Genomic DNA, 22027 nt, shown 5'->3' with positions numbered 1-22027 from the left:
AGAGTGCATGGGGGGTATCTGGGGTGTAGAGAGGTTAGAGTGCAGGAGATATCTGGGGTGTAGAGGGATCAGAGTGCTAGGGGGATATCTGGGGTGTAGAGGGGTCATAGTGCTTGGGGATATCTGGGTGTAGAGGGGTCAGAGTACTGGGGGGATATCTGGAATGTAGAGGAGTCAGAGTTCTTGGGGGGTATCTGAGGTGTAGAGGGGTCAGAGTGCTGGGGGGATATCTGGGGTGTAGAGGAGTCAAAGTGCTGGGGGGATATCTGGGGTGTAGAGGGGTCAGAGTGCTGGGGGGATATTTGGGGTGTAAAGGAGTCAGAGTGCTGGGGGGATATTTGGGGTGTAAAGGAGTCAGAGTGCTAGGGCGTTATTTATTTGGGGTTGAGAATCCAGGGGTATGGAGGTGGTAATAGGATAACAATGGTAGGGGGAAACCTGGTGTGTGTGTGTGTGTGTTTTTTTGGTTGGGTTGAGTTAGGAGTGCTAGATGTATATAAGATGTAGAGGGATTACAATGTTGGGGGCATCTGAGGTCCTGTCGGACAGGATGGTGCCTCATGAATTTTATTGGCGCCCGTGTCTATACTTGTTACAACTGTCCTGAGCATCATTCCAGCAGATATATTATATGCATAGGACAGCTTTTTTACTTTATGTATGCAGTATTTCCCCACTGTTTCTTTGCTGTACAGAATGATTGTTCATGTAGTTAATGCCGAGCTCCACCCAAAAGGGGAAGCTCCGCTTGTCTGTCTCCTACCTACTTGATGTCTGTTTACTTGCGCTGTCTCCATTGAAGGGGCCCCTGGTTTGTGTTTGCATCACTGTTCTTTCCACAGAAGTGTGCACAGCACTAATGCCGCGTACACACGACCGGACTTTCCGGCAGACTAGATCCGACGGTCTTCCTGACGGACTTTCTGCTGAGTTCAGACGGACTTTCTTTTTTTTTTTTGCTACATCAGCGAGTTTATCGGCGAGGCTCTAATCAACTTAACGTTCATTTAGTTTTCCTCGTCATCACATCATTGTAGCCCATCCTTTTATACAAACATTGCCAACATTCGTCTTTATTAAATCATATATAAAAAGAGGGGCCCAACTATTCCCTTCTGTACCTGGTAGTTAACCCGAACAACCCTCACACATTTATCTTTACATTATTTTACCCCCCTCCCCCCCCCCTCCCCTCTTTTATTTCCTATGCGGGTGGAAAAGAGAAGCAGAAGGCGACCCAAAGAAAGAAACCAGAAACAAAAAAAAAACACAACCAGCCGCCATACCCCCTCCCATCAGACGGACTTTCTGAACGAACGGTTGGCCACACACAACTAAGAACGTTTCGTAAGTCCGTTAGTTTTGAACGTGATGACGTAAACGGGACTAAACAAGGAAGTTCAATAGCCAGTAGCCAATAGCTTCCCTTATGTCATATTTGGTCTGTCGGACCAGCACACAGACGAACGGTTTTCGCGATTTTAGTCCGTTGGATAGATTTGAAACATGTTCTATTTCTAGGTCCCTTTAATTTTTTTTTTCGAAAAATGATCGGACTAGCACACACATGAACGGATTGTCTGACGGACTAATCCCTTCGGACCTAGTCTGCCGGAAAGTCCGGTCGTGTGTACGCACCATTAGGGTCACATTGAAGGCATTCCCTTCATCGGTAGTTTTGTCTTTCATGGGACAGTTTCAGAGTTCCTGGTTAAGTAAAGGGCTGACCGGCTCCGATTTTATTATGACAATTCTAAATATGTGACTATTAGCACTTAGGATGAAAAGCAAACTGTCCAGGCTACATCCCTGTTTCTGGGACGAAAACAGGTAAGGATATGCAATAAAATTTCCAACAGTTCTTGCAATATACTCTTCGCCTAGAGGGAATTGTATGTTTCTTAAAAAAAACAAAAAAAACTGCTGTTTCACTTTTAGTGTGAAATGCTTTCTACGATCAGATTCACGGAATTTATAAAGTGACAAATTGAATTTCCACCCAGGACTTGCAGAAAACACTGGCAAGGTACATTCACCATTCTGAAAGTAATGAAAATCATTTTCTGAATGGTGAAATGATGCGCTTACTGCGTGAGTGTCAAACGCTCATGTAAGTGAATTCAATGTCATCCCATAGTTTAAAGAGGAAGTAAACTTCCTCTGCTGACATTTAGGTAAATGTAAAGCTGGATACACACTATACAATTTTCTGCTGATTTTTTCCTTCAGATTTACCAAAACCATATAATATGAGGTCAAACCTTTATGCCGCGTACACACGATCGGAATTCTCGTCAGAAAAAGCTCTGATGGTTTTCCCAACGGAATTCCGATGGAATTCTGCTCAAGCTGTCTTGCCTACACACGGTCACACCAAATTCCGATCATTTAGAAAGCGGTGACGTACAACACATACAATGGGACTAGAAAAAGTAAGTTCAATAGCCAGTGGCCAATAGCTTCGGTCTCATAGTTGAATCTGAGCATGCGTGATTTTTGACGTGTCGGAATTGCATACACATAATCGGAATTTCCGACAGAAAGTTTTTCCGTCGGGAAAATTGAGAACATACTATCAATTTTTGGCTGGCGGAAATTCGGACAGCTAAATTTCGATGGTGCATACACACGGTCGCATTTTCCGATGAAAAGCTCTCATCGGTCTTTTTCTTGCCGGAATTCCAATCATGTGTACGCGGCATAAGAGTTTCAATTTGTATTGACAGACCATGTCTGTCCCTGTTTTTGTCCCCAGATTCAAGTATTTAGCAGTGTGATCATGCATCACACACAGCCAGGGATTGGTGGGCAAGCCAGGGGTGTACAGTTTCCTGTCAAATATTGCCCCTCCGACTAGAAAAATGCCTCCGATGGGTCTTTTCATGCAATGACAGTGAGTGGAGCTGTCAAATCGCAGCTCTGATGTCAGGGATGGGCAGGGGCCGATATGCGGAGCCCCGCCCCCTTTGTCACACTGCTCTCTCCTCCTGTACGTGTGTACTGTGTATTAAAGGCCCGGTCGGGGGGTGGTGCCTCCCATTCTAATGGAGTCCTGCTGTGTGATCTCTTCTCTATCTGTGCAACGGCCACCCACCACCGCCCATGCAGGCAGCGCACGTGGGTGCGGGGGAGAACTGGGGAACAACAGGACAGGAGGAAGGCAGCCCAGGGAGCCGCCGGGTGACTGACTAAGACCCTTTTCACACTGAGGCGCTTTACAGGCGCTACAGCACTAAAAATAATGTCTGCATAGTGCCTGTAAAGAGCCGCTCCTGTCTCTCCAATCTGAAAGCCCATAGGGCTTTCACACTGGAGCGGTGCACTGGCAGGACGCTACAAAAAAGTCCAGCTAGCAGCATCTTTGGAGCGGTGACACCCGCTCCAAAGATGCTGCTAGCTGCATCTGGTATACACACCGCTCCTTCACTGCTCCTGCCCAGCTATACCGCTGCTGCAGCAGCACTTTGCGGTGGTTTTAACCCTTTCTCAGCCACTAGCGAGGGGGTAAAAGTGCCCCGCTAGCATCCGAACAGAGCCGCAAAATTGACGGTAAAGCGCAGCAGCCAGAGCAGAGTACGTTTAATGTGTTGTTCTGAGGGCTTCTGAGGGAGCAGGGACAGGAGGGAGGAGGGACTGGCCTGGGAGTCAGTGCAGAGGCCACCCAAGCGTGGGAGAAAAAGCAGAACAGAGCCGAGGAGGAGGGTGGAAGGAAAGAGCTACTTCATCGTGGCTGGAGCCTGGGGCGATATACCTTATTAAAATAGCAAAACCTGCTTTATAGAGCTGAATGCATGAAACAATGGGGGTTCTCTACGAAAGACAAATCCACTTTGCACTACAAGTGCAAAGTGCACTTGAAATTTCACTGAAAGTGCGCTTGGAAGTGCAGTGGCTCTAAATCTAAGGGGTAGATCTGAAATTAGGGGAAGCTCTGCTGATTTTATCATCCAATCATGTACAAGCTAAAATTCAGTTTTTTATTTTTCTTGCATGTCCCCCTCGGATCTACAGTGACTCTACTTCCAGGTGCACTTTCAGTGCAAAGTTTGTTTGGTGTACGTTTTCAGACACTAGAGCATTCACTAACGTATAGTTTATAAAGAATCAGTTCTTCCCCAAGGCGATCACATTTAAGCATGAAGTGTGCACGTTCCAGAGCTGCAAAGCACAAAGTTGAGTCACAAACATTTCACATGCCTAAATAATTAATTTTAATATAGTCTCCATAAGATTTTTTATATATTTACTGGGGGTTATTTATTAAAGGAAAATCCACTTTGCGCTGAAAGTGCACTTGGAAGTAAAGTCGCTGTAGATCCGAGGGGGACATGCAAGTAAAATAAAAAACAGCATTTTAGCCTACACACGATGATAAAATCACTAATTTCAGATCTACCCCTCAGATTTACATCGGCTGCACTTCCAAGTGCACTTGCAGTGCAAAGTGGACTTGACTTTCGTAAATAACCCCCCATTGCGTGTGTATGTATGTATAATACAGAGAGGGGGATACAATATACAGAGAGAGAATAGGAAATACAGTATACAGGAAGGAGGAGATACAGTATATAGAGATATACATAGCTACATTGAAAAGTGTTTTTTTAACATTTGGTAGTCAGTTCCCCAAAAATTCTAAGTATCATTTTTTTGATCTCATGGACGAAACGCGAGAAAAAACATACATATCATACAATCATTCCATAAACACATACCACTTACACAGCATATATCATTGGAAATATGCTTATAAAATAGTTTACGATTTGCCAATAAAAAAAAAAAAATATGTCCCCGGGTTTCATTTTAAAAATCTGGTCACCTTACTCAAATCGCCTCGCAATGACCTACCAGTGAATCGCACAGAAACATACAGCGTGATTATTCCTAACAGGGGCACGGACAGCAATAAAAATTGACAGTTTGCCAAGAAAATTTCTATGAGCTGCCACTCACTCAACAAACGAAGGCCCCTTTAACACGGGATTCCTCTTGCTCAGCGAGGGATTGCTCTGCTGATCCCCGCTGAGCAGGCAGATGACAGGTCTACAGACATAGTCCCACTCTCCTCTATAGAAAAATCGTGTGAAAATGGACCGTCTGTCTGTTTCTATCCAATCCTATGCAATCTGATCCACCAGACGGATGGAAAATAGGACTACCATCCATCTGGTTTTTGCGGGCAGGACCGGATTGGATGGCAGCAGGTGTCAGCAGACATGTCATCATTTTGGGTGGAACTCCGCTTAAAAAAGAAGATGTATAATGACCAGTGAAGTTTCTGCCACCAACTGTTTGGTTTTCATCAGCTGGTATAGACACCGCAAGCTTGATTTATAATGGATAAAGTACAAGTGATGATGTGCAATAATAAATAAAATACATTTTTATGTGTAGTGTGTGCCATAGCAGGGATATAAAAAAATTGGGGATTTACTAAAGGAAAATTGTCTGTTCATTTTGCAAGGGAAGTTGTACTTTGCAAGGGAATTTTACATAGGGCTGAAGCTCTGTTGACAGTCATCATACAACCATGTGCAAGCAAAAATGCATTTTTTTTATATTGTCCTTGCAAATGATGGGGTATTCTTTGCAAAGTGACATTTCACTATATTTAGGCTCCGTTCACACAATGACCATCAAAGTTGCATGAAGGCATTCCTGTGTTTTCAATGATAACCATTCATGTATTTGCGACTTACAGTGGGTAAAATAATTATTTGATCCCCTGCAGATTTTGTAATTTTGCCTACTTACAAAGAAGTGAAGGGTCTATAATGTTTATCATAGGTGTGTTTTAAATGATAGAGACAGAATATCAACCAAAATTCCAGAACAGCACAGAGCCAGGACCGAAGGGTAGGCGGAGGGATGACATGACCATAGTGCTGGGCAAGGATTGGCCAGTGCAGGTTAGGGGGCGGAGCCTACGTGTAGAGGAGAGCTCGCTCTACGCCCCAGCGCCAGTCGGCGGAAGAGAAGATTCCCACCCTCCCTCCCTTACATTATTTATTTCCATTTTACTTTTCTAATTTTTTTTCTTCGCAATGGTTGGTTAGTGGGTCGATGGCACGGGGTGGTGCCCTAGGGGCGAGACAGGGTGCAAAACAGACGGATGCATGGTGATTCTACTTGGGGTTGCGGTGGATCAATATGGTGGTCGGAAGTTAACTTATTTTCATTTCAGGACTTGGTGCTGGATGTCGTAGCGGTGGCGGGTGTTGGTCGGTGCAGGTAAAGGAAGATAACCCCTCCCCACAGAGAATTGTTGATGCGGGACCCATTGGAGATATGGGCTCGCTGCTGATATGCCATATAGCGAGGGTCTATATGGTAACTGGTAATGGGGTGCACTGCGGTCAAGAGTTGGGATGTCTTTGAGCTAGCATGTCAGCTTGAGGCCTAGTTACAGTAATATCACCGCAGTGCCTGTTTGATCGATATGATAATGGGTGGGGAGGGGGAATGTCCTGCGGAAGACCAACGTGCTCAGTGTTTTAAGTTAAAGGATGTTGTTATATTGTTGTTTTGGATTACATGTTAATTATATTTTGATAATAAAGGGGCTGCTACGGCCACTAATTGCTCCAAAGAATGTGTGGTCTCTTTAATGGGAAAGGGAATGGCATGGAGTGGGTGGTCATTATAATAACAGCGCAGCATCAGCCATACTATAGTCATGAAAAAAACACATGATAAAAATGTTAAAAATTTAGTTAAGCCCCATACACACTATCAGATTTTCTGCTGATTTCTGTCTTCATATTTACCAAAGCCATGTAGTGCAAGGGCTTGCCTGATTGCATGCACATTGAAACTCCTAAGGTTTGACCTCATATTATATGATTTTGGTAAATCTGAAGGAAAAAATCTGCAGAAAATCTGATAGTGTGTATGGGGCTTTACAGTTCAACGTGGCGAGTCCCTCTACTCATGAAGGCACATGTACAGGCCCGTCTTAAGTTTGCTAATGAACATCTAAATACCTCAGAGAAGGATTGAGAAATGAGACCAAAATTAAGCTTTTTGCCATTATCTTGACTCTCTGTGTTTGGAGGAAGAAAAATGCTGACTATTGCCCTAAGAACAGCATTCCTACAGTCAAACATGGAGGTGGAAACATTATACTTTGGGGCTGTTTCTCTACTAAAGGTACAGGCTGAGGCTGACTTTGGTGCATTGAGGGGTCAATAGACGGGGCCATGTATTGTAAAATCCTGGATGAGAACCTTCCTCCCTCAGCCAAAACACTGAAGATGGGTCGTGGATGGGTCTTCCAGCATGACAATACCCTAAACATACCGCCAAGGTAACAAAGGAGTGATTCAAGGAGAAGCACATTAAGGTCATGGAGTGGCCTAGTCAGTCTCCAGACATTAATCCTATAGAAAATTTATGGAGGGAGCTGAAACTTCGAGTTGCCAAGAGGCAGCCAAGATAGAGAAGATCTGTAAAGAAGAATGACCAAACCTAGTAACCAACTACAAGAAATGTCTGACCTCTGTGATTGCCAACAAGGGTTTCTCCACCAAGTACTAAGTCATGTTTTGCTTGTTGATCAAATACTTATTTTACTCAATGAATTGCAACTTAATTTATAGCATTTGTTTTATGTGTTTTTTTTCTGAATTGTTGGTTGATATTCTGTCTCTATCTTTTAAAATGCAGCTATGATAATAATTGTAGACCCTTAATTTCTTTGTAAGTGGGCAAACTTACAAAATATGCAGGGGATCAAATAATTATTTTCCACGCTGTAAAGTTGCAGTGACTTCAGTGTAGTTCATGCACTATTTTGATCCGACTTTCCAGTAACTTGAGGGCATAGACTTCAATGTTAACCCTCAAAATGTGTATGAAATTTATACCTGAATGTTATACAATGCAACAGTTGTGCAACAGTTGTCCATTATCACTGGTCAAAGCCAAAGTCGTATCCAAGTTGCACCCATCCAAAGTTGCTTCAAAGTTGTGCTCCAAAGTGGACACAACTTTGAAGTCTTACAAGTGTGAATTGGAGCCTTACTAAGCGCTAGGTAAACCCCTTACAAAGTGCAACTTCTCTTGCTAAGTGAACAGCCTATTTGCCTTTAATAAATCAACCCCACTGCCTGTAGAAGTGGGCCCACCCAGCAAAAACAGAGAGAGTCTGGGATCATGCCAGTAATAGGAAGATATGTAGATGTGTGTGTAAGAATTAGGAGGATCGTGATGTCACAGTGGGTACAATGGCCATGTTGCAGTGAAGGGTAGAAGATTTAAAGTGATTGTAAAGTCTTGTTTTTACTTACCTGCTCTGTGAAGTCATTTTGCACAGAGCAGCCTAGATCCTCCTCTTCTCAGGTCCCTCTTTGCTGCTCCTAGCCCCTCCCTCCTGTCGAGTGCCCCCACAGCAAGCAGATTGCTATGGGGCACCCAAGCCGAGTCACAGCTTCTTGTGTCAATTCAGACACGGAGCCACAGTTTGGTACCGCCCTCTCTCTCTCCTGATTGGCTGACTGATTTTGATTGACAGCAGTGGGAGCCAATGGTACAGCTGTTGTGTCTCAGCCAATCAGGAGGAGAGTCCTGGATGGCTGAGGTACCAGTGGACATTGCTGGATAGAGATGGGCCTTATGCACACTGGATGTTATAAAAATGCCAGTAGCTGTAGCTGTAGAATGTTTTTTTCTGCATTTTTTAGCTGTAGTGCTTTATAACTTTTTTATAACAAAATTATACGCTCACAAAAGCTTATGGCTTAAAAATGCTGATAAACAATGTTTTTCGGAGCTTTTTGGGCGTTTTTAAGCTTTTTTCAGAGTTTTTACAGGTGAAAAACTCTTCTCAAAACCCACTAGTTCTGGGGGTTTTATCCAGTCAGAAAATGCCCCTGCCAAAAAACTGCTGATAACAGCCTATGTGTGCATGGACACATAGGATAAAATGCTGGAGAGCTTATTGGCTGCAGAAAAAAACGCCTGAAGCCAAAAACAGCAGCTGTAAAAACTTCCAGTGTACTTGAGGCCTAAAGCTCATCTTATATATTACAATCTGACTGTATAATCTCCTTCGGGGTTACCAACAACTATGTAATGCAAGGGTCTGCCTGGCTGGGTACAAACTGATTGGATAGGTGATGTGGGTCCTCAATTTACATAGTTTTGGTAAAGCCTCGTACACACTACTAAGTCAGAGCCCCTGCGCTAACAATCCGATGTTAGTACAGCAATCTCCTCTACTGTATTTATATTTTGAAGGTTCATTTAACATTTGTTATTGCAATAGAGATATACAGCATATTACTAAAAGTATTGGGACACCTGCTATTACACGTCCATAAATTGTATCCCAGTCTTATCGGTGACATCGCTGGCTCCTGTGTCAGGTAAGTGATACATAATGGAGTACTATACGATGCATAGTAGTCCATTATGCTTTACCTTTGCAGGGAATCAAAGAGGAAGTAAACTCATCAGGGTTTACTTCCTCTTTAAGAGGCCAAGCCCAACCCCTGAAAAACTACCTCATACCATAATCCCCCCTCCACCAGATGATTTGGATCAGTGCGCAAAGCAACGTCCATAAAGACATGGATGAGGGAGTTTGGGGTGGGGGAACTTGACTGGCCTGCACAGAGTCTGGACGTTAACCCGATAAAACACCTTTGTGATGAATTAGAGAGTGGAGACTGTGGAACCAGGCCTTCTTGTTCAGCATCAATGTATGGCCTCACAAATGCGCTTCTGGAAGAATGGTCAAACATTCCCATAGACACACTCCTAAACCTTGTAGACAGCCTTCCCAGAAGAGCTGAAGCTGTTATAGCTGCAAAGGGTGGGACAACTCAATATTGAACCCTACGGACTAAGACTGGGATGCCATTAAAGTTCATGTGTGCGTAAAGGCAGGCGTACCAATACTTTTGGTAATATAATGTATAGCTCTTGATGGATTTTTTGCACATATTTTAAAGTAATCACAATTTTTTTTAATTTTTTTTTACTTCATTGATTCTGGGTTACATTGTCACTTTTTAAAATTTGAAGGTTTCATAACAATTTTTTTACACTTTTTTGTTCAAATTTTTCAGAGCGGTCTTTATTATATTGATATGTGTTAGCACATTTCCAGAAACGTGAGCATAAATGCACATTTTTGCCTATGTTTTTGAGTCTCTCACTCTTGTTGTACAATCCTTTGTTGTAGTGTACAGAGTCACAGGATACACATGTCAAGTATATCAATAGTAAACATGAAAATTGGTGAATACACAACCACTGAGGTATTGTTATAGAAGTAAACTGATCCCACAGCAATTTACCAGGCACATAGAAGTGCATTTCTAATAAGTACTGTTCAGAAATAGGAGAGCATGAGCAATACAAAGTGCACTTTCTGAAGTAAAGATATGTGGGAATGTAGAAGATGAGGTCGAGAACAGAAAAGGAAAATTCGAGAAAATGGGTAAGGGATGGGAGATTGTACGATGAGATTGTGGGTCAGATGTAGATTAGGAGCTGTCAGGGTTGTAAAGTAGGAAAGAGAAGGGGAGGGAAAGGCAGAGGGCTAAAGAAAGCAATGAGCCACTGAGGAAGTGGGCAAAGGCAAACTACAGGAACCCCCTGGTTCAGCAATGAAGGGGCAAAAGTGTTGTCTAGGTGCAGCTGAGTATTAGGGCCTTACCTTCATCCAAGAAGGTGAAGTTGTTCTAGTCAGTGTTAATTTAGTTGACTAAAACATTTTAGTTGACTAAAATGACTAAAACATTTTAGTCGACTAAATGAATACTATTTTAGTCGACTAAAATACGACTAAAACAATTGAGATGAATAAAATATGACTAAAACTAAAAGCCATTTTAGTCAAAAGACTAAAATGAGACTAAAACTAAAATGCCAGTTTTGTCCTAAGACTAAAATTAACACTGGTTCTAATATGCCTGCCTCTGATCAGCTTATTTGGCCTATTGAGCCTTCCTTGTATGTATCACATAGCAGCATAATTCTCACAGCAGATGTTTCTGTGTTTTCTCTGCACCTGATTCAACCAAGTCACACCTAAAACCAGATGAGCAATCCAAGGACTTTTCTTTATATGGCTGCTGGCCAGGAACATGACCCTGGAGTACAGCTGAACCATGAGCCTACATCTAAATACTCTATGTGTTAACTTTCAAAGCACAATCATCCACAACACATTAAAGCGGAGTTCCACCAAAAAATGGAACTTCCGCTTTAAGGGAAGGTCACCCCCTGACATGTCACATTTGCCATGTCATTTTCTGGGGGGGGGGATAGATAGGTCCCAGCTCCCACTTCCTCCCGGCGCACCCCAGCACTGGAAGGGAGATTACCTCTCCCCCTCCCTCTAGGCAATTATCTGGGAAACGTCACAGGTCCCAGATGATCGCCCGGCCAGTCACGGAGCGCAGCGCGGCTCGCTCGCGCGCAGCCGGTGCCCGGCTGCGAAGCCACAGCCGGGCGCCCACACTTACAATGCCAGCACCGCAAAGAGGAGGGAGAGACAAGTGGGGCTTCATTCCCCCGCATTGCTGGACCCCTGGACAGGTAAGTGTCCGATTATTAAAAGTCAGCAGCTGCAGTATTTGTAGCTGCTGACTTTTATAAAAAATAAATTTAAGCGAACTCCGCTTTAACAAAGAATGACTGGAGCTACTGTATAGTTTTTAAAAACTTAAAATATTAGCTCTCCCAGCATGACCCTCTGGAAGACATCAACCAAGGCCAGTTAGGGAATTAATTCTGAACTCTGGGAAATGTGAAAATTCGTCCTTGCAGTGAGACGGCCCCCATGCTACAAAGGTTAAATTCTAGGGGACTGGATAAAAAAGTTATACTTATCTGATCCTCCACTCCCACAGGCATCTCCCCACTGCAAGATCAGTCCCTGCTGCCTATTTCCCCCTGTATTCTGAAAGTCATAGGTCTACTTATGTCATTGAGACTGTTGAAGGGCTTCCAGCCTTGCACTGAACATGAGAGAATGAAGGAACAGTACATTGCTGCAGATAGTGGGAGCCCGGTCTGCCGGGGAAGAGTGGAGGGTCATGTAAGTAAAGGTGTGTTTCCCATTCCACAGAAATAAATGAGCATCTAACCCTTGCAGTGCAGAGGCCGGGGTTGGGCTTTAAATTGCAAAGCCAACCAAAGCTTTTTTTTTTTTTGTCTGTTTTAGATATAATAAAAAAAGATTAAAACCACGTTAAGATGTTACTGTTCCATGTCAGGGGCGTGTTTCGAGGCAGATGCAAATGCTCAGGTACGCCTTGTAGGTGCCCATCTTGCCAGGCACAAGTGCAGGAATATGTGCACGCACACAAATTTTTGTACACAGATGCAAACGCTTATGCGCATTCGCACGTGTTAGCCATTAACGCTGGTGCCAAATGGCCTACAAAAGTGCAGCAGCTGCACTAATCCTTTACTGTCTGATCTGCAGCTGTATGTATGTTGCTGAATCTGACTCTTGACCTTGCTTAAATGCTACCTTCCCTGATCCTGGCCTGTATCTGGACTTTGCCTCTGCCTTCTGACCATCTGCCTGATCTCTTGTTGCCAACCTCTGCCTGTACCTTGACCATTCTTTGCCTGCATCTGACCTTCTATTGCCAACCTAGTCTTTCATCTGTCCTGCATGCACCTGAGTGGCTCCCGCTGGAGATTCCTCTACTGTGGATCCCCAGTCTTCCTGTACCAGCTATCAGCACCTGCCTACTGCTGCCTGCTGTCCACCAACCCAGGGTCTGTTGTTCCTGCTGACATCTACCGTTCCAGCTACCTGGTCAATCCTGGTAACACATAACCCACGTATCACTGCTTCCAGTGGAAAACTACACAGGCACCCATACCTCACCGAGCTCTCATGGCCACTGTCACAACATCAGTGGTCTCCGAGTCGGTGCTGTATGAGAGACCTTCCCTCTGCACGTCAGGCTCAGTCACAAGGTACGTGACACTCCCAATTGGGAGATTTCCCAAAACTTATTGTAGGTCAAATTTGCAACAGGTACACAGATGGAATAAAACTGTATGGGGTAGCATCCCTACTCAGTGTACTCACACTAAAATCTTTCCTAGCCTTCCCTCTGGAAACAAACAGTCCAATTTTATTAGCCATACAGGCTAGTGTAGCCCTAAGTTTTTAACACATCTTTCACTGTACCACCACTAGTAGTATGCACTTTTTGTCGTCAGATGCTCTTTCGCAATGGATACGTGGAATGTAAGTGGCCAGGTAAAGACTATTTAAACTTCAAACTTGTATTGAGGTGAAGTGCACTTGGCTGGAAACCTGTAAAGTTGAAGATTGACATACAGTGTAACTGACCAGTTACTGTGTAAAAATGTATATAGTGACAGGGGGAGAGACGATTTCAGCAGTGAACTGAAAAGGCAGGAGACTGGCTGGGGACTGGGCAGTGATGCCCACCAAAAAAGAATATTCTTCAATTAGTCAGTGCCCCCTCCTGTGAAGAAAAATCGGTGCAGAAGCAGTGGGTGTGTGCACATACTGTACACTATATTACCAAAAGTATTTGGACATCTGCCTTTACTCGCACATATATTTTATTGGCATCCCAGTCTTGGTCCGTAGGGTTCAATATTGAGTTGGCCCACTCTCTGCAGCTATAATAGCTTCAACTCTTCTGAGAAGGCTGTCCACAAGGTTTAGGAGTGTGTCTATGGGAATGTTTGACCATTCTTCCAGAAGCGCATTTGTGAGGTCAAACACTGATGTGGACGAGAAAGCCTGGCTTGCAGTCTCCGCTCTAATTCATCAAACATGCTCATTCATGTTTTTATGGACCTTGCTTTGTCCCAGTCTCAGGCTCAGATCTCCACTGGTATGATCTTCCACTGGCAGGCGAATATGCACACATCTCCAGGCAAATACTAATAGCTATGCCTGGAGATGAGCTTTAAACTTTTCCAAGCCAGAGAAATATTTGGTGAATATTCATATGTACCGTGTTACACTCATGTCAACACTGCAGGGGCTTTGTGTTCCAGTCATCCCTGAAACTAATGGTTTAGCAGAATGTATGCCCAATGCTTGATATCATCTTGAGGCATGCTGCAAAAAAACAAAAAAAGAAAGAAAATAGAAATTGTGATATAAAGTGGAAAGGGTTGCTGGACTAATAATTGCATCAATATCAAACAAGCTTGATTGTAGTGACATGCTATCATCTAGTGTAACAACCAAGGCCACATTACAAATGGCAGACACATTTTTCCAATTTTTTTCATATTTGGATTTTACAACTGCACATACCCATAGGAGTCTAAGCTGTCTACTTTGTATATAAGTCAGTCTTTGCTAGCAAAAAACCAATCAAGTTTTCACAGACGGGCTGGCAAGCACTGTGCAACCAGCAATGTGGTGCTTGACATCATGTGCACATTTGGCTGGACGGTGTCACCAGCCATTTGTTGCCTTTTGTTCTTGCAGCTGATTCATCTCTGACACTTCCTCTCGTGTATTCTGTATGAGATGATGTACAAACATGTAAACATGGTAACTTTACCACACAAAGGTTATATCAGGCTAGGCTTCTATCTCTGTGTGTAAACTAGACTCATTGCCCCATGAGGGTTTCTAAGTCTGACATTCTCTAGCACATGACAGAACTTTCTGCCAGTTCGCCATTGCCCAAAATCTGAGTGTTCTGTACCCAGGAGAAAGGTCTTCATTTACCTTCTTTCTACCCTGGACCACCTCTCACTCCCAGAGGAGCATTCTTCCTCACTCGTCTCTCACATCCTGAGCTCACACTTTTCTAGGGGAGCACCAACCCATCAGAAAACAGACATAACCCACTTACTTGTAGCTTGTGCTATCAGTTGGCTTTTAGTTCTTCACAAACATGTTTTATAATGGTTATATGAAAAACTTGAGACTCAGTCATCAAAAAGACAGAAAAACTTGGTCAACTGACCATGATTACGAAGCAAGGCATGGTGAAATGTCTGCACTAGCTACCATCTCAAAGTCAGTCATGATGTAGCACCCTGATGTTTAGGCAGGGTTGCTAGTAAATTTACCTTCCAGGTATAGTTGCCTTGGCCAATTGATAGGAGATCAATGGATTCCACCCTAATTCTGGAATTGTTGCACTTCTCTCTCCTGTCACTAGATACCAGGTATCTGGTGGCATTAGATAAGACAAGGACATTGAAAGGACAGATTAGGAACAGATGGAGTATTTCAGATAATGGGCAGGGGTCTTCTTGGGTCCCTTGGCCTGCTGGGAGAGCCTATTTATTTAGGTGAGGTCAGGTGATCAGGGTTCTGTGCTACCTGGATGGCTGTCTGGGTGGATGTGTGTTGTGCTGCCCTGGGCTCTTCTTGAGCCACTCCTTTGTTGCCTTGGTGCTACGTTTTGAGTCATTGTCTTGCTGGAAGACCTATCCACGACCCCTCAATACGGCAAAGTCGGTCTGTACCTTTAGCAGAGAAACAGCCCCAAAGCATAGCATTTCCACCTCCGTGCTTGACTGTAGGGATGGTGTTCTTAGGGTCATGTACAGGCCCGTCTGAAGTTTGCCAATAAACATCTAAATGATTCAGAGAAGGATTGGGAGAAAGTGCTGTGGTCAGATGAGAACAAAACTGAGCTCTTTGGCATTAACTTGACTTGCCATGTTTGAAGGAAGAAAAATGCTGACTATGACCATAAGAACACCAACTTTCTTCCCTCAGCCAGAACACTGAAGATGGGTCGTGGATAGGTCTTTCAGCATGACAATGACCCAAAACATACTGCCAAGGAAACAAAGGAGTGGTTCAAGAAGAAGCACATTAAGGTCATGGAGTGGCCTAGCCAGTCGCTAGACCTTAATCCTATACAGCCGGTAACGTGATCGCCAGGAGCCGCCGTGAGATACGACGAAGGAGGTTTTTTTGTAGCCAAGGGTTTGCTACTATAGGTACTACAGTTGTTATTATTTCAAATGGGTTTGGCTCCCTCTAGTGTCTTCTTAATGTTGTTAGGACTTTCTTTTAATTCCTGATAAGGAGCACAGCAAAGCATTGTGGGAGATGTAGTTTTGAGGAGACTCTTTTAGCTGGATCAGTTCTGAACTACAATAAAGACAATGCAAAGCGTGCAGCACTGCATGCTGGGAGCAGTAATAAAAGGATCAGTGCTGCCATCTTTCAGCCTCTCTGGATGCCATTCAATACCTGCCAACAGGAGGTCTGTGTGTGTGACCAGGAGTGAGAGACTGCGCCCTATACAGTGCGGAGCAGGATCGCCAGCCTCTGAGGTACTTCAAAGTGAAGCCCTGCCAGCTTAGTAAGCGGATCGGTTTGCAGCATCAAGACATCTAGAAGTTTCCTGTGCTTCAGCCATCTGAAGTAGCAGTACAGCATGGCAGTGCCATCTTTTCACCAGACTAGGACATCAGGAGAAGAATCCGGACGGAACTTCACAGCCTTTGAATCTATTGTGGTGACAGGGCACCTACCCATTCCAGTAAAGTGTACTGTTTGCTGAGTGAGTTATTTTACAGACTGCTGGTGAGACTTGTAGTTCCACGGATGTGAATCTACTTCTTCACTGGTATCATACAGCTGAACTCTGAGGTTTGTTGTTCCCTGTGCTGTATGGTCAGTACTGTATTACACTCACACATGAGAAGGAAGTTACAAGTGCCATATTTCTTCAGTTAAGCAATTATTAACGTACCATTTATTCTACAGTTTTTTTTCCCTCTTTTGCCTTGTGGATTACAAATACTGCAGTTTAAACTACAGGCTAGCTGAAGATATCTGGAGTCAAGGAACTTTTATCATCTTCTGTAATACTGTTCTATTTGTAGCTTGAACTTTGAATTACAACCTAGGGGGAGCCATTGAGTACATGTTAGAGATTGCATTGTATTGTTGAATGTAAGGAATATTATATTGCAATTGGTGTGTGTATTGAGGCCTCGGTGGGAAGGTGTTTACTATAGGTATTGAAGGATATTGAACACTTGTCTCATTGTATACATGTCTACATATACACCATACGGTGATTATTCAATCCACAGTTTTGTATCTAAATTGATCGCTACTAACTGTCACTTTATGTTTGTGTTTATTCACATGGTTCATTGTGTTTATTATTCACTGTAGTAAACTTTCTGAGTGGTTTCTTATTCACAACATCCTATTTCAGAATGGAACTCAAGGTGTCAGAGGTAAGAGAGGATCTGTAGAGTCGGGGTAGCCAGTGGGGTATAGAGTCAATCAGTAGCCCTCACGGGGGTACCGCTACATTTTTTATAAAATACAGAGACAGGGGGGCACCGTACTAAGATACAGAATGGATAGTATACAAATCTATATGTTATTCTTGCAGCAGGAGGGTGATGGGGCGGCACTGTCAATAGGTGACATCTGTAAAGAAGAGTGGACCAAAATCCCCCCTGAGATGTGTGCAAACCTGGTAACCAACTACAAGAAACATCTTACCTCTGTGCTTGCCACTAAAGGTTTCTCCACCTCCACCAAGTACTAAGTCATGTTTTGCTTGGGGATCAAATACTTATTTTACTCATTGAACTGCAATTCAACTTATAACATTTGTATCATGTGCTTTTTCTGGATTTTTGGTTGATATTCTGTCTCTATCATTTTAAAATACACATATGATTAAAAAATATATATATATATTATATATATACCCTTCATTTACATAGTTAGTAAGGTTGAATAAAGACACCAGTCCAACCTGAGGGAGTGCCTACAATTTTCACTATCCATGTACATTCCACACTCAGATTGGTCCCTACCCCCAAGGAGCCCACAATCCAAGGTCCCCATTAATATACTAGGGGCAATTTTGGCAGGTAGTATCATGGTTGGGATTTGAACCAGTGACTCTTCTTACTGCTAGGTGAGAGTGCTACCCACTACACCACTGTGCTGCCCATTTCTTTCTAAGTGGGCAAACTTACAAAATCTGCAGGGGATCAAATAATTATTTTCCCCACTATACATAGATGCTCTGGTCTAAGCTGAACCAATGTAACTATAGCTGGAATTCTTTAGAATTGACCTATATGTCAACCATCTTAGGTAACTGTTGTGACATTGGGATGTTTAGCTCAATTGGTAGATGCATTTTTTAGTCCACATCAGGCAGGCGTTGATGGTTAAGGGCCTGGTAGCCCACGTTTATTATAAGAAAAACTAAATATTAGTCCATCCAGTAATCCCACGCAGGGGTCCAAGCTTAAATTAAATACACACAAAAATCCAAACGAAAATGCTAGCCCACCTGGCTACTCTTCAGCAGTAGTGCTGCTATAAGTACTTGCCCCTCAAACGAACTGCTTGGATACACACAGTCTTAGGCTCCTTGGACGCACACAGCTTCAAGCCCTTTAACACACAGCTTTGGACTCCTTGGATGCACACAGCTTCAACCCTTCAATGCACACAGCTTTGGGCTCTTTGGACGCACACAGCTTTGGGCTCTTTGGACGCACACAGCTTCAACCCTTCAACACACACAGCTTTGGGCTCTTTGGACATGCACAGCAGCAAGCTACTCCACTCCACCATCCCTTCTTACTCCATTCCCAACAGCCCTTTGTTTTATGGCCTATGTGTAGCTGGGCACACACCCTGCTCGTTATCATCCAGACCTAGACACAGGGTTGGAGATCCCTTTTTCCTCCAATTTCACAGGGACATAGCCTCGCTCTGTCACACTGTATATAATCATGTACTGCTGGAGTCAGAGTGGAGTCAGAGTGATGTGTGCAGTACTGTATATAGATATGTATTGTAGTGTATTATACATCTCAGGATAAACCAAAAAGTAACAGTATGATATAGCTGATATTGCTCTATAGCAGGCCTCTGGGTGGGTGGTTTTATTAGGATAACACTGCTTGTAGCTATGGTGTGTATATTACTAGCCGTGGGTACAGCTCTCCGCTCTACGTACAGTAATTGGTGACAACTGATGGATGGTTTAATATTTTCATCTTTAACCTTGTGACATTAATACTCACAATGAAGCTGAAGCCTACGCTGATTCAGACGCATGCAGGTACACAGGCACACATTGAAACGAGGGGTTACAGTATACACACAACCAGAAAACAGTAACACAAAGCAGTGTCTGAACTGAGGCATCATATACAACCAGCCACAGAACCTGTACCCGTATGGCGGGCATCAGAGATTTTCGAGCCTATGACCCCATAATCCCTGGAATCCTATAAGGAAATTCTCGGCATGGCGTACAAGCCCCCTCTGCTGTGTTATTTGCTGGTGAGGTGACACTGAGTCAGTGTGTGTACCAGTACTGTAGGAGTCAATCTGGACTGCTTCCATCTTGCTCACATCACCCCCTGCCATCTGTCACTGTACTGAGCTTGGCACCTCTAGGACATGGCAGGATAAAAAGCTTGGCACCTCCAAGGCAGGCAAGGCTGCAAGGTCTGCATGGCATTTTTATGACCACGATGGGTAAAAGATGACCTAAAAAAAAAATCTTGGACTTCACCAGCCTATAGGCTCAGTGCTACTTTTATTGCAAACAGACGACTGATGGGCCTTTAATAAACGACTTTATTGACCAGTCATAAAATGTGAAGGTCTAAAAATAGAACGCTTACATCTAGGAGGTGGAAGAAGGGGGGGGGGGTAGTAATGACATAAGGATGTTTATCTGTACACAGATCCAATCAGCATTCCCCATATACAAACATGGCCTTATTCCAAAAGATAAAGTGTGATAGCCAGGGGCAGCCAATCAGAATTTACTGTTACTGATCAGGATAACACACGCTGACCTGGGGTTGCTTACAATGGGTTACTGACGGTATTTATTTTTTCTAGTATTCAGCTGTGCTTCCTGCACTGCCGTACTGAACAAGCCAGATTCTGCTTACATGTGCAGAGATGCATATGATTGCAGAAAGGCAGCTAACATGCTGTATATACGTATATCTTATGTCATCCACTTAGCTCTGCCTGCCCATCCTTGGGGTATACAGTAGGAGCTGATGATCTAAACAAGGTTTCTTTTTACCAATGTGCAAATTTGCATTAGAAGAAAAAAATAATAATAATTTGATAGAAATTCACTAAATCATGTTGTTTGAATCAAACATAGAAAGAAGTATAATTCTTTAGAAAGGGTAGTCATAGGCACCAACTCACATAAGCCCATCACAAATCATTTTCAATAGATAAAGTACACTAAATCAATTTAATAATTAAAAAAAAAACAACTTATATCTCATCATAATTACTAAACCTGATTGTGTAAATCAAATACAACATAACTATAGTTCTTTATTAATTAGAGCGGTAATAGACAGCAGCTCGCGTGAGCCAGTCACAAATCACTTTAATTTATTATATTACTATTATACAGAATTTGTATAGCGTCAACAGTTTGTGCAGCGAGTTACAATATAATACAATACAAGAGGAATCAGAGGGCCCTGCTCATGAGAGCTTACACTTAAAAAATTAGATAAACTACACTGAACTAATTAAAAAAAATTTGATATCTCATTATTATAGGAAAAGAAATGGTGTCACACCCCATAATGTAAGGTAAACACACACAAAATAAAGATGCATTAGGGAAATGGGGGAAACAAAGTAAAAAACAAAATGGCACTGATGGACACTGATAGGCTGCACTGGTGGGCACTGATGGACACTGATAGTCTTCACTGGTGGGGCACTGATAGGAGGCACTGATTGACATGGATAGGCTGCACTGTTGGGAACTGATGAGGGGGCACTGATGGATACTGAAAGGCTGCACTGGTGGGCACTGATGAGGTGGCAATGCTGGGCACTGATGAGGTGGCAGTGATGGGCACTGAATGTCTGCACTGGTGGGCACTGATAGGAGCCACTGATGGGCATTTATAGGCTGCACTGGTGGGCACTGAAGAGGTGGCACTGATGGACACTGATAGGCTGCACTGATGGGCACTGATAGGCTGCACTGGTTGGCACTGATAGGAGCCACTGATTGACACTGATAGGCTGCACTGGTGGGCACTGATAGGCTACACTAGTGGGCACTGATGAGGTGGCACTAATGGACACTGATAGGCTCCACTGGTGGACACTGATGGACACTGATAGGCTGCATGGGCGTCCATAGAACTTTTTTCAGGGGGGGGGGGCATCATTTTAGGGTCACCCATGCACCGCCCCTTTTCGACAATGTCATGATCACATTATCATGGTCAGAGACTGCAGACATAGTACAGTCCCTAGGATAAGTAATGGATTATGGCCAACAGTCCCTCTTACCAGACCCAGCAAAACTACAGCAGTGATCCCTCCGGCTGGATGATCGCTCACTCTGGGTTCCCCTGGGGCGACTCTGGTCAGTAGTGTAGCATGTCTGTACCCTGGTAGTGGCTCATTTTTTCTCTCTGGTGGCACTGGGCAGCGTTTCTCTCTCTGGTGGCACTGGGCAGTGTGTCTCTCGGGCAGGAAGCTGGGCGGGGAACCTGGTGAGAGCCGCTGTCTCTTGTCCCTGACAGGAGAAAGGGGGGGGGGCGAGGGGGGGAAACATTTGATAGCCCGCAGCACGCCTTTCTCCTGTCACAGTGACGCTGAGTTCTCTGCTGGACTGAGCAAGGAAAAGAGCCCGAAGTCACACTACACTGATGGGGGGCTTGACAGAACCTTGATGGTGTTACCCCACTGGTGGATGGCACCCGGGTGCTGGCTGCCCGCACCCCGTTAGCGATGCAACTGTGCTGAATTTAAGATCTGATCCCTGATTCCAGGGTTGGGGTGCACTTGACCCCGCTTGCCCCTACCTGCGGATGCCCATGATAGGCTGCACTAGTGAGCACTGATTAGGTGGCACTGATGGATATTGATGGGCTGCACTAGTGGTCTCTGATGAGGGTGCACTGATGGACACTGATAGGCTGCAATGGGGGGCACTGATGAGGTGGCACTGTTGGGCACAGAAAGTCTGTACCGGTGGGCACTGATGAGGGTGCACTGATGAACACTGATAAGCTGCACTGGTGG

This window comes from Lithobates pipiens, unplaced genomic scaffold, assembly GCF_037356315.1.
Source record: "Lithobates pipiens isolate NorthernLeopardFrog02 unplaced genomic scaffold, aLitPip1_a1.2 Scaffold_8, whole genome shotgun sequence".
Taxonomy (NCBI): Eukaryota; Metazoa; Chordata; class Amphibia; order Anura; family Ranidae; genus Lithobates; species Lithobates pipiens.
The sequence above is the reverse complement of the archived record's forward strand: the minus strand, read 5'-3'. Positions refer to the sequence as shown.